Source organism: Lethenteron reissneri, chromosome 42 (genome assembly GCF_015708825.2).
Source record: "Lethenteron reissneri isolate LAM-NWPU_2019-01 chromosome 42, ASM1570882v1, whole genome shotgun sequence".
Lineage (NCBI taxonomy): Eukaryota > Metazoa > Chordata > Hyperoartia > Petromyzontiformes > Petromyzontidae > Lethenteron > Lethenteron reissneri.
In genome coordinates this window covers 9,474,549-9,488,033 of record NC_083820.1, presented here as the reverse complement: position 1 = coordinate 9,488,033, position 13,485 = coordinate 9,474,549, and the positions used below count along the sequence as shown (strand labels likewise).

General features: G+C 51.4%; 1 protein-coding gene across 7 annotated transcripts in view; it reads right to left on the bottom strand.

Moving 5' to 3' along the window:
- Positions 1-13,485, bottom strand: part of KHDRBS2 (KH RNA binding domain containing, signal transduction associated 2) — a 130,589-nt gene that overhangs the window by 99,587 nt on the left and 17,517 nt on the right. The gene's annotated exons all lie outside the window — the stretch shown is intronic.

The window sequence follows — 13,485 nt, the reverse complement described above, 5'->3', positions numbered from 1 at the left end:
CCATACCAGCCGGGTACTCTGCGAGAAACGAGATGAAATGTGCTCCCTTCACCAACCCGACATCGACCGGAGTGGTGAAGTATATTGCCAAACAACTCTTCTACCCCAACACACCGGGTATGTGACGCGGAAAGTAAAAGCGCAACCCTGCAAGTGCGTGCTCATGCCGCTGCTGGTGGACGGAGGCCTCCAATTAGTTAGCCACAGCCGAGACTATTTTGTCCGACTCTTGCACGTGGGCCAGACTTCTCGGGCGGGTTGGAAGTGCCCAAACTTTACCCCACCGCTCCTGACCCACATTCTCTTTCCTATCTCGGGCAGCCGAACGCTCGCAAACGAAATCGCCCAAACGGCTCAATTGGAGAGCCCTCGCGACGATGAGTCCTGAAACTCGGCGACGTTTTGCTGGACGAAGGCCATGATGATTACACTGGTCAACAAAAAAAAACATTGTTTTTCTGGCCTGGACTTTTGCAGCTGTTTTAGACTAATTTCAGGGTGCTGATTCCAAATCTGATCTCAAATTTGCTCTATCACATCTCATTTTTATGCTATCGGCATACCCCATTTTCATTGATTTTAACCGAAATTAACTCTGTCACTTATGATTGCAAGTTGTTGCGAGTCAGTGACTGCTTTAGTGTTAAAATATGGTGCTGTATTTTTAGGATAGTGTGTTTATAATATCATTTTATGTAGATATCCACATTTATTTGATATTTTTCTTCTGCAGTTTTTATTGAAAATGCAATATTTGATATCTCGAAAACCTGATGTGATAAACAAAACTGATGCCAGATTTGTAATCAGCACCCCAAAATTACCTTAGAACCGTTGGAATACCTGATGCCAGAAAAAGTGTGTTGACCAGTGTAATCGGTGATATCCGATCCACGTGCGTCCGTGTGTTTGCGTGTGCGGTGAGCGCACTGTGCTGGAAACCCGGCGACACGAGTTCGATTCTCGCTCACGACCAATCACACTGGCGAATTCTGAACTGATACTGGGCCTCCCATAGGTCGACTCAGCCTTCAATTAGGACTTAGTGCGAAGTGTAAACATCGCCACTTGGGAAACAATGGGTGTGATGCTGGCCACCTACCCTCTTCGTATGCTGTGCCGGCCTTAATAGGTGCTCACTAACAGCTCTTGACCCAACAGTCTGTTAAAAGGCTAGACGGGGGATCTTCTTTTGCACATCCATGGATGTGTGTGTACGTGGCTAACATCAGTGGCGAATATCTGAACGGGTCCTGTGCCTCCCCCTTCTTCGACTCAGCCTTCAATGAGTTCTTGGTCGCGGTGCGTCAACAAAGGCGGTCGGGCGTGGTTGCGGCCATACCACGGCTTCTACCTTCATAGGTGCTCGCTGAAAGCACTTGCCCCTACAGCCTGTGTGGGCTACACGGGCGATATTTGTCTTTGCAGAAGCCGCCCCATCTCGCTCAGCCCGTCCGCGGCCGAATTGAATTACGCGCGAGTAAAGATCTCCGATACATTATTGATGAGCGGATAATTAATGATCATACATAGTAATTAACTAATTAACGTAATTCACTTTTCTTGCGCACTCGAATCGGCGCGTCAACGCACGTGGCAAGCGCCGATTAGGGCACCACGGTTTGCGAGATGTTAACTACCTCGCTTGGTAGGCAGGAGGTCGTGGGTTTGATCCCGATCCTGACGCCTGTATATTTGGAGTTTGCGTGTCTCTCTCCCCGTGGTTGCGTGGATATTTCTCTGGATCCTCTGGTTTTGCCCTTCACGTTTATAATCAGTATGCGTGTGGAGTATTTCACCGCTACAAACTCCCACGTGATGATAAGCCAATTCGTTGAGCTATCATTTGTGGCCAGGTCGCTGCATAGCTCAGTGGGCCTTTCCTGGTAAAATAAAAACAGTTTAGTTTTTAGTTTATGTGGAAGGCGCGTGCATGGGGCCAAGGCTCAGACTGTGACGCCGGGAAAATTGTGCCGGTCGTGGTGGTGGCTACGATGCACGTGGCCGCTTGTGGTCAAGCGATGTGGAGGCTGCAGCAGCAGCAGCGATGGTTGGTGGATCACCACACCAATGTTGTGAAACTCCCTTCCCATGGGTGGGTGTCTAGGAGGTGCGGCAAATGTGGTCCCCCCCCCCCACTTGTTCCATCTCTATGGGATGGAGTGTCGCGCCCTCACACGCGCGAGTTTTCTCCGGGTGCTTCGATTTTTTTCTTCCCACGTGTAAACACTCATTAGTTGGCCGATTAAACTTTCATATATGAAGGACAGCAGAGCTTGGGGAAGGAGAGTGGAGGGAGGGTGGAATTTGGTGGTGGCTCACCGCATTGCTGCCACCTTCCCACACATCGGTGGTTTCTCGCACCCGCGAGTCATTTTCTCTCTCTGTTTGAGAGCGAGAAAAGATTCCAACTTGAAGTTATTATTCGTCGAATTTAGCCGAGGGTGCTTATCATTGGCAGTGCTGGGAATAAACAACGAGAGCGAAAGCGTCGAGAGCCTCTGGAACCTCAAAGGAGCCCCAGATTCATGAAAGAAATATATGGGCGTATCAAATATCAGCTCAAATTCCAATTAACATGAAAAACTAATTAACGAAAAAGCCAATTAATCCCTCTCATCTCTAGTCTATGATGCTCTTCTATAATGCCACTGCCTCTGTATTTCTGTCGACATTTCTCTGATCTCATCTTCTTGGTTCTTTCGGTAAATTCACGTAGAAGGGAAATAATAAAATAATAAAACATAATAAAATTACTTTCACGACGTTTCGGCCACAACGCAAGCAGCCATCTTCAGGTGAAGAACAGGTCTGTCGGAAAGACAGCGTCATTCAGACGCTGTCTTTCCGACAGACTGCTTGCGTTGTGGCCGAAACGTCGCGAAAGTTATTTTATTATGTTTTATTATTTTATTCTTTCCCTTCTACGTGACTTTACCGAAAGAACCAAGAAGATGAATCCCTGCTGCAGTCACGAAAGCTTTAAATCAAAATTCTCTGATCTCGACGCGTCTACATCTTTCTCGGCTGTGTCCGCCGCTCGGTGTGTCTCGCGCCTTCGCAACGGCGCTTGAGAAGTTATCGCGACGACCGCCGAGTTGCTGCTGCCTGGTTCAAAGCGCGGAACCACCACCGCTGCCCCCTCCGTCTCCATTGGGGGCATCGTCACGGCACACGTGCGATGCACACGCGCGCCACGCACCCAGCGAAGGCGTTGAGCGGCGTGCGCGAGAGTGGGAGCAGGATTAATGTCGCGACGCGGTGGAGACAACACGATCGCCGGCAATTGACTTGAAAACTGCGGGAGAAACGTAGCCACACGCCACCCGGAGCTGCATCACACGCAGCCGCAGTAGCATCAAACGCAGCCGCAGCTACGCCGCCAGACAAAACCGCATCAGCACCACACAACCGCAGCAAAGTCACACACAACCACAGCAGCAGCAGCACCACACAAAACGAGTGCGTGAATTTCCTTTTGGTTCCATAACGAGACGATTTCACGCGAATGAAGAGAGAATCGACGATTTATCCAGACAAGCAGCCGTTTAAAAAACAAAACTAAATATTTACATTGAAGAAAAAAAAAGAGAAAAAAATGGTAATGTTTGGGATAAAATGCATAATTCATACTTTCAGCGCGACGAGCTTAAAGAAACAGCAACGGAGGAGCTTGCTGCTGCCGCTGCTACTTGGGGTGGGTCAACACGCGTGCGTCCGCGCCGCGGAGCGCACGTTCCGTCGATTGCACCGTCGCTTCTCATTTACATATAAAAGGGGGCAATCTCCCCTCCCCCCTCCTCCACACCCCCCCCCCCCCCTGAGGATTGTTGAGTTAAATTAACATGCGGATTAACCCACTCCCGCTGCCGTGCCGGAGAGAGAAGCTGCCACGGCGCGGAAGATTCGTAGCTCGCGGGGGGCACATGAGCTACAAACACCGCTTGTGGATTTCGTACATTCTACAAAGCCGCGTTTGATAATTGTTATTATTGTTAATCAATTATCCCAGTGGTATTCAACCTTTGTTTTTTGCTACTGTCGAGTACAGTACCCCCACCCCTTCCCCCTTGCATGTCCCAACGTGTTTCTGATAAATACATGTACGAATTAATGAACGTCAATATTTTAATCGATTGCCCAATTTACGAGGTATCAAATTGTTATCGTAGTTATTTGATATGTTGGCAGACTCACTCGTGATTATTCACCAATGGCTCGCGCGCATGATATAATTTCGCACGGTTTGTAAATCATCTCACGTCGACCCCCTGGGACACTGCCACGTATCCCCCTGGTTGAGAACCCCTGGACTGTGGACGAACGATGGTATTACACCGGCAGAGACTCACGACCGAGTCCCAAGACCAACTCTTTTCCAGGCGCGTCTTCTGCTAACGTTGTCGCAGCCAGGAGGCCGTTTTTGAAATGTGCAACTGCCAATTGAGTAAGAACGTTTTTTGTTCAGCTTGGGAATGTTTTTTGGTCAAGGTCGGTTACATTCTAACGGGTTTTTTTTAGCTGTGGAAAAAAACCCCGAAGAACCCGGAGGAAACCCATGTAGGACAGGGTCAGGGGACGGGTAGAAGACACAAACTCCACACACACAACAGGACCTGTGTCGGGAATCGAACCCAGGGTTCTTCCTCCACTGAGCCAAAGTGTTGCCCAGCGCGCCCACCCCTTGCCACCTAAAGCCAAATTTGCTTTTAACTGCCTGAAAATCACTTCATTTCAAACAACAAACGCACATCAAACGTGTTCCTCCACTGCAGGACCCGGTGACCCGAGTTCGATTCCAGCTCACGGCCAACGCCAGTGACGATTATCTGAACCGGTCCTCGGGCCTCCGCCCCCCCCCCTAGGTCGACTCGGCCTCAAACGAGTGACGGGTGTCGCGCGTGTGAACATCGCCACTGGGGAGACAAAATCACCCGCGCGCATTATGAGAACTAACGAGCGCTTAACGACACCGCTTTCAGACGTATTCCTTTCATCTATTTCCAACGTGCAGAAGCCAGATCGTGCCGTAAACCAAATGGGGTGTTTGGGTTTTTTTTTGGGGGGGGGGGGGTGGGTGGGATGCTATAGGTGGGGTATGATTCAGTTCAAACAATAACCCCCAGCTACTCATCCAAGGGGGGGGGGGGGGGGGTGGGTGGGATGCTATAGGTGGGGTATGATTCAGTTCAAACAATAACCCCCAGCTACTCATCCAAGGCTGACTCGATCTAGGGGAGGCCCAGGAACGGTTCAAATCATCACAACAACAAAGGACGAAAGTTCCCCCCACCCACCCCCGTATAGCTGGTAACAGACTGTTGGGGCAAGTGCTGTTAGCGAGTAGCACCTGTGAAGGCTGGGAAGGGCACACATGGAGAGGGTTGGGTGGGTGGCCAGCACCACGCCCACTCGTGTGGCAGGGGTTCGGAGCGCAGTGCACTGACCGCTGCACCACCGCTCCTGTATTTCTCCGCATTTATGATCTTACGACTACTGTACGGTACGGATTTCTTTAAAAAACAAGCCATGGGCGGTCATGGCGAGGCCTTCATCCAGCAGTGGAGTAAGTAAGGGCCGTAAATAATTTATTTAAAAAATATTTATACGTATATAAAGTTAAGGACGATCCCAAAAATCGCTGTAGTCAGTACATACTGAACACGTTTAAACGTTCATCGCGCGTTCAATGTCCGAACTGCCGCTTTCGCAACGTACGGTGCGAAAGAAGTGCAACATGGTGGAGACGAGCAGACACCCCGCGCTCACCGAACCCCCCCCGCGATGCCCGGCTCTGCGACACCGCCGATCCCGATTCATCTTCGCGTGCAACATTTCCCCCTCCTCGTCCCCTAAATACCACATCCCCCATCAGAGTTTAATCGCCCCCCTCCGAATTTCATTGCCCCCTCCGAGTTTCATTGCCCCCCTCCAAGTTGCATTGCCCCCCTCCGAATTTCATTGCCCCCCTCTGAGTTGCATTGCCCCCTTCCGAGTTGCATTGCCCCCTCCGAGTTGCATTGCCCCCCCCCATCCGTGTCGGCCCCACTGAGCGGTAACAAGCTGTGCTCGCGTCGGCCGGACCACGGAGAACGTGGACTCAGTGGGAGGGGGCGACCCTCACGGGCTACGCTCACGGGGCTACGATCGGGGGCGACCCGTGCAGGGTCGTCCCCTCGGGTGCCGGCCACTGACGTGTTCGCCGTGGCCCAGGATTGAACTCAGGTTGACGGGTTCTACTGCTGCCACCTCTCCACCAACAGTGCTGCGCTTACAGTTGCCGAGTCAGCACTACACAGGGGGGCACGGGGGGGGGGGGTTGGGGGGTTGGGGGGGTATTCTCCGGGGTTCGGTGAGGGGGGGCGGTGTGAGGGAGGTTGGGGGTCTGTGCCAGGTGGGGACACGGCTGGAGTGGCGTCACAGATTCAAAACAAACCCACGGAGACTCGCGCCAACAGAGACACGAATCTCACACACACACAACAACAACCACACATACACCCTCGCCACAACCGCACCACCCTAACCACTCACACACTCACACTCAACCCAGAGACACACCAACCACACACACTCGAATCAACACGCGTTTAGAGTGATTTGGCTGCATTACTATTCCACTTGATAAGCCACTTCCTTTGCGCTATCACTTGTGAGACTGGTCGCGTTTGGAATAGAGTTCTTTACCCGGTAAAATAAAAATGTAACCACAAAAAAAAATTATTTTCAGTTTAGTTCAACACGATTCTTGGTACGGTGTCTCGGCACACGGTCGACTTCTGCCTCTGCGTCACACCGGGACACGGGTGGCGAACCGAGGTGTGAGCCGTCACGGCCGTCACAACGTGGGCCGCGTTCGCTACGAACGATGCCAGCGGGCGCAACTCAATCCAGCCACTCCCCACTAACGAGGCGGTGCAATTAATAGCGACGAGGAGTGCATCAATTCATACGGTGATTGACAGTTGCAGGTGTGCCGACCATCTGCGTTCAACTGAAAGCCGTCTCTTTGTGTGTCGATTATTGATGGCTGCTGAACATGGCGGAAGCGGGGGGGTTCACCAAATGTGGCACAATGCACGTTCTGCATTGGCTCACAAAACGTGACAATCTGACACGGCTGGGCACCCCCCCCCCTCCCAGGCTACAAACACAGAGCCCCACACATCCAACGATTTACCATGACAATAGCATGACGACAGCACCGCCACTGCCATGGCGATATCGTGACCACAGGACTGCCACGACCACAACAATACCACTACCACAGCAGCACAACCACAACAATACCACAACCACAGCAACACCACGACCACAACAATACCACAACCACGGCAGCACCACGACCACAACAATACCACAACCACAGCAGCACCACGACCACAACAATACCACAACCACAGCAGCACCACGACCACAACAATACCACAACCACAGCACCACCACGACCACAACAATACCAAAACCACAGCAACACCACGACCACAACAATACCACAACCACATCAGCACCACAACCACAACAATACCACAACCACAGCACCACTACGACCACAACCATACCACAACCACAGCAACACTACGACCACAACAATATCACAACCACAGCAGCACCACGACCACAACAATACCACAAACACAGCAACACCACGACCACAACAATACAACAACCACAGCAGCAGCACGATCACAACAATACCACAACCACAGCAGCAACATTACCACAACAATAACATGACCACAGCAGCAACATTACCACAACAATACCACAACCACATCAGCAACATTACCACAACAATACCACAACCATAGCGCCACCGCAAGCTGACAAAGAAAGCAGAAGTGGATCGCAGAAATTGGTTTGGTTAAAACCAATTTAAAGAGAGAGAGAGAGATGAAATATTGGCATAGAGAGAGCAAGTGACTGGGAGTCACGCGGGTTGATCACATTACAATTTCTGCCGTAAAAATATTTTGGCCTATATATTTACAAACATGTTTAACACGTAGGAGGCTTTCGCGACCAATATCATCCATAATAGAGGTTTTTTTGGGGGGTTATATCGCGTAAATATATAAATGTGTCGTGAAACCCGCCACCACCCGACACAGCCAACGAGTAAGGGTTGTCACGTAAGCAGAACGTGGCCAATTCGTCACTAGTACAGCACTAACCGGTGTGTTGGAGAGCCAAGCCACAACATTTACAATCTGAGTACGACGTTTCTTGATGAAGCTAGTTGTAATTACTTACTGGCGAAACGTCGTACTCAGATTGTAAATGTTGCAGCTTGGCTCTCCAACACACCGGTTAGTGCTGTACTCGTGACGAATTGGCCACGTTCTGTTTACGTGACAACCCTTACTCGTTGGCTATGTCGGGTGGTGGCGGGTTTCACGACACATTTATATATTTACGCTAACCCAAAAACCTCTATTATATTTACAAACATGTTCAACTTTCTAAAAATAAAAGACATCTTCAGAAGATGCTGCTCTGGGGAAGAAGACGTGACGTCATTGTGTTACGTAAGTAAGAAATAAATGAATCATCGATACGATCGCAAAGTTTGAATGAAATCATGACAGAGGGGGGGGGGGATGGATAGGGGTGTGAATTCTCTACGTAGGCTACCCCACCACCGATATTACGATGCAGACTCAAGTTCCCTTCGGGTGACACCGATGGTGGACGTGGCTAAAATGCCACGCCGTTCAAACGGCGGCCCTCCACCACCCAGCGACGGAGGCCAGTCGAATCGAGTTGTCACGTGACGGGCGAATGTGTCCAGCGATTTGGTTAACTCGGCAAGACTCCGGGAGGAATGTTTTATATATTTAAAAAATAAGTGAGCAACATCTCGAGGAGGTACTGTGGTATGTTACGTGTACACCAGTGCGTGTGTGTGTGTGGGGGGGGGGGGGAGCAGTGGTGTAGTGGTTAGCGCGCTACGCTACGACTATGGCGACCCGAGTTCGATTCCCGAACATCAGTGACGATTATCTGAACCAGTCCTGGGCCTCCTCTAGGTAGACTCAGCCTCAAATGAGTACCTGGTGCGGTGTGTAAACATCGCCACTGGGGAGACAAAGGCGGCCGGGCGTGGTGATGGCCACCCACCCCTGGTCGTGTGTCGTGCCGACCTTCATAGGTGCTCGCTAACAGCACTTGCCCCACGCGTCTGATGAGGCTACACGGAGTGGTGGGTGGGTTGGTTGGTGGGTGGGGGTGAATCTTTGCCTTTTGTTCAGAACATCTACCGGTGTGCGAATTAGATTACAAAAAAAGGAAACAATCAATTTAATTCCATGGATTTGCCCTGGCAAAATCCCCTCGGAGGTGACGAGTCTTATACGCGAGCCAATATCCTTTTTGTTTGTTTGTTACATCATCTTGCCAAAAAGCACGAGATTGAAACCGAGAAATGATTGCAAATCCCGCAGTGGGCAGCCTCCCCCCATCCTCGCGTTCATCTGCAGCGGGGAGGAGAGAGCGGCGCGCGTGTGCGTTCATGCGTGCCTGCCTGCCTTTACAGGTGCTCGCAAACAGCACTTGCCCCAACAGCCTGGTTGAGGCTATAAAGGTGGTGGGGGTTTGGGAGAATCTTTGTCTTGTCTTTGCCGTCCACTGGACCGACAGCACCGGCGTGTTTTATCTGTTCTAATCAAACCCATATCAAAGCTCGCGCGTGAAGGTTGTGTGTGTGTTGTGTGTGTGTTGTGTGTGGGTTGTGTGTGTGTTGTGTGTGTGTTGTGTGTGTGTTGTGTGTGTGTTGTGTGGGTGGCGGGGTGTGCGGGGTGGTGGGGTATAAGCGTCGCGAGCCAGCTCTGATCGCCCGCGGCGAGCGGTTGCCACCGCGCAGAGAATCGAGGCGAACTCGGGGGGTTTCGATAATGACCGCGTCTGCGGTGGCCACCATCCCGGCAGCGGTGATGGCAGCCCTCGAGGGGCGTGTCACTACCCCTATCACAACCCCTATCACAACCCGTATCACTACTCCTATCACTACCCCTATCACAACCCCTATCACTACCCCTATCACTACTCCTATCACAACCCCTATCACTACCCCTATCACTACCCCTATCACAACCCGTATCACTAGTCCTATCACTACTCCTATCACTACCCCTATCACAACCCCTATCACTACCCCTATCACAACCCGTATCACTACCCCTATCACTACTCCTATCACAACCCGTATCACTACCCCTATCACAACCCCTATCACTACCCCTATCACAACCCCTATCACTACTCCTATCACTACTCCTATCACTACTCCTATCACTACTCCTATCCCTGTCACAACCCCCTATAACTACTCCTATCACTGTCCCAATCCCTACCACGACTCCTATCACCACCCATATCCCAATCCCTCCTTAACCACTCCCACCTGTCCTGTCACCATGACCACACCACCACTTTGAATAACCCAATTTTTAAAGAATTTCAATCACTATGAGCTTACGCACGAATTTATAATTGTAAACAATTGTTGTGTTATACAAGGTAAGATACGAGGATCTGAATTCAAGCTGGTTGTTGTTTGCACCCGTATGTTATTGTTGTTCATGAATAATCCGGAGCCCCCCCCCCCTCCCTTTCACCGTGAGCTACTTGGGGACCTGAGCTTGTGCTCAGCCCCCCCTCCCCCTGCCCCCCCCCCCTCCCCACCGTGAGCTACTTGGGGACCTGAGGTTGTTCTCAGTTTGGCGATTTGCGCCCCAAGTGTCGCCACCGCCGTACGCCACAGACGCAAACATCGCCCGCTGCATCATCATCATCATCACGGCATCGCATGACTCACACCCACCCCACCCGCCCAGCTGACGAGTGCAGCGCAATCACGATGACGGCTGTGATTAATTAGCACCTTCGAAATTACAACGCGAGAGGCTCGAAAATAAATACATAATAATAACGTCAATAAATAAAACATGAAAAATAAAATCAACCCAGCTCCTGGCGCCCTCCCAACGTGGCGTCATCCGCGTCGCACAACCCCCTCCAGCTCGTGACTGGGTGCTCAGTCTCGGCTGCTCTCACCCCGTCCAGGTTCTCTTCACGATCGTTCCCTCTTACCAGCGGGTGGCAGCTGTCCCCGGTGACCTCTTGAGTCTTTCCCCATGGGCCATTACAGTCCTAGCCCCAGTACTGGCACACGATAACACATTGTCCTGCGGAGGGAGCTGGTAGGAACGTTGGGTTGCTCGGTCAATGGCCAGGGTCAACGGCGGCGTGGTGTATTCCACAAATATGGCCGACTGTGAGGGCGGGCACAAGCTGGCGTGAGTAGGTTAAACGTTGAATTTTATAAGGGCACCACGGGGTGACCAGCCCCCCCACCCAGCCCCTCCCCACCCTCCCCTCCCCTCCCCACCCAGCCCCTCCCCACCCTCCCCACCCCACCCAGCCCCTCCCCACCCTCCCCACCGAGCCCCTCCCCATCCTCCCCTCTCCACCCAGCCATACCCCTCCCATTTTTGGATGCACGACGGACGGACGGACACAATAATCCTCTGTGGGCTGGTGTAACCAGGAGGTTCCTACCAGTAAAAGGCATCCCATGATGTAGGTGCTCGACCCCGAGCTATAAATGCTCTGATACGCGCGTTGGCTTTGTACTCTTCTGACACCGGTGAGACTGGGCCATGAAAAAGGTTGTCTGTAGTGTAGGACAATCAGTTTCAAAGTCAATTGTCATATATTATCACAGCGTGTTTGTTTGCATGTTCACCACAAGTGCGTGTGGCTAATGCAGACTTGATTCCTTGCGAAAGGTGTCTTTTTGGTGTTTGAACATGTTAACACATGTTCAATTGCCAGAAAGGGTAAAACCATATTTTTCATACTTCAATGTTGGCAAACAAAGGTCTCATGATAGCAGCCCCAGCGTTGAACAGTTGTGTAACAGTAGCAGTAGAAATAATAATGCGCCACTCAACACGATGAGTTTACAAGTGGTTCTCCCCTCTTCTGCAACCGCGGAGATATTTGAAGTATTCATTTGTATCGCACACAGTTTCCATCCACTCCCAGATAGAGAGCGAGAGAAAAAAAGGTGGATTGAGAGGCGAGGGAAACCACAGAGAAGCGGGAAGGGCAGCCGGAACTGGGGCCGACAATTGTCCACGCTCTGTGATCCTACATTTGGATGTTTGACTCAACGCCATCAACGTTTTGTACTGGTGGCAGGGAAAGCGGTCTCTTCGGATAATTCCCACGTGAGTGTCGGGGGGGTAGGGGAAGCAGGTTATGGGGGCGAAGCAGGTGGGGGGGGGGGGAAGCAGGTGGGGTGGGGGAAGCAGGTGGGGGGGGGGAAGCAGGTGGGGTAGGGGAAGCGGGTGGGGGGGGGGAAGCAGATGGGGGGGGGGAGCAGGTGGGGGCGATATGATCGACGCGTGGACGCGCACCGCAGGGCAGCGCTGGCACGCGCGTGGCCATCGGTGACGCAGCAGGTTGCGCGTGCGTGCGCGTGCGTGGGGGGAGGGGGAGCGGTAGCGCAGCGGTTCGCGCGCTGCGCTTTCGAAACCTGCGACCCCCGAGTGCAATTCTTAGCCGTGGTGAAAAAGGGCACTGGCAATTAATGTCGGAACGGGTCCTGCCTGGACTTATCCCGGCACCACCAACCCGCACATGACCAGCGTGGCGAAGTATGGTCAAACATCTCCACGTGATTCATCCAGCAGTGGATTGTCAAATGGTTACTATTAGATGTGTGTGTGTGCAATGACCATGGTCGTGGGGAGCGGTAGTGTAGCGGTTAGCGCACTGCGCAGCCAACACCAGTGACGAATATCTGAATTGGTCCTGGGGCCTCCCCTAAGTCGACTCAACGTCACATGAGTACCTGGCACGGTCTGTAAATACCGCCAATGGGGAGACAAAGGCGGTCGGGCGTGGTGCTGGCCACCCACCCCCTCGTGTGCCGTGCTAACCTTCATAGGTGTTACTCGCTAACAGCACTTGCTACTGACGTCTATACCGTGGATGTCTATCTTCATCGAGACGAAGATTGAAACGCTGGGACAACAAAGAGTGAGCATGGAGATCAATAGAACTACAGAGACCCACAGACTCATATCGACCCGTAGAGTTCACACATCGATCCGTAGATGCACATTGAGACCCATAGACGCATGCATAGACCCATAGATTCACATACACATCCAGAGACTTACACGCAGGCACGGACTCAAATAGAGACTCACAGACTGACAATCAAAATTCTAGATTTGAAGCTTTCGTGACTGAAAGGATTCATATTCTTAGGTTTTTTCGGTAAAACCACATAGGTAATTTTTTTTAATTTAAATTAATATTTTTAATTTACTTTTGTTCATTTTAATTGTCATTTTTTACCTACGTGTCTTTACCGAAAAAACCTAAGAATATGACAATCAAAAGCCGGACGTAACATCCAATACAGTTTTCATGTACGGTACAGTAAATCACGAATGAAAACAGCGGCAGAGA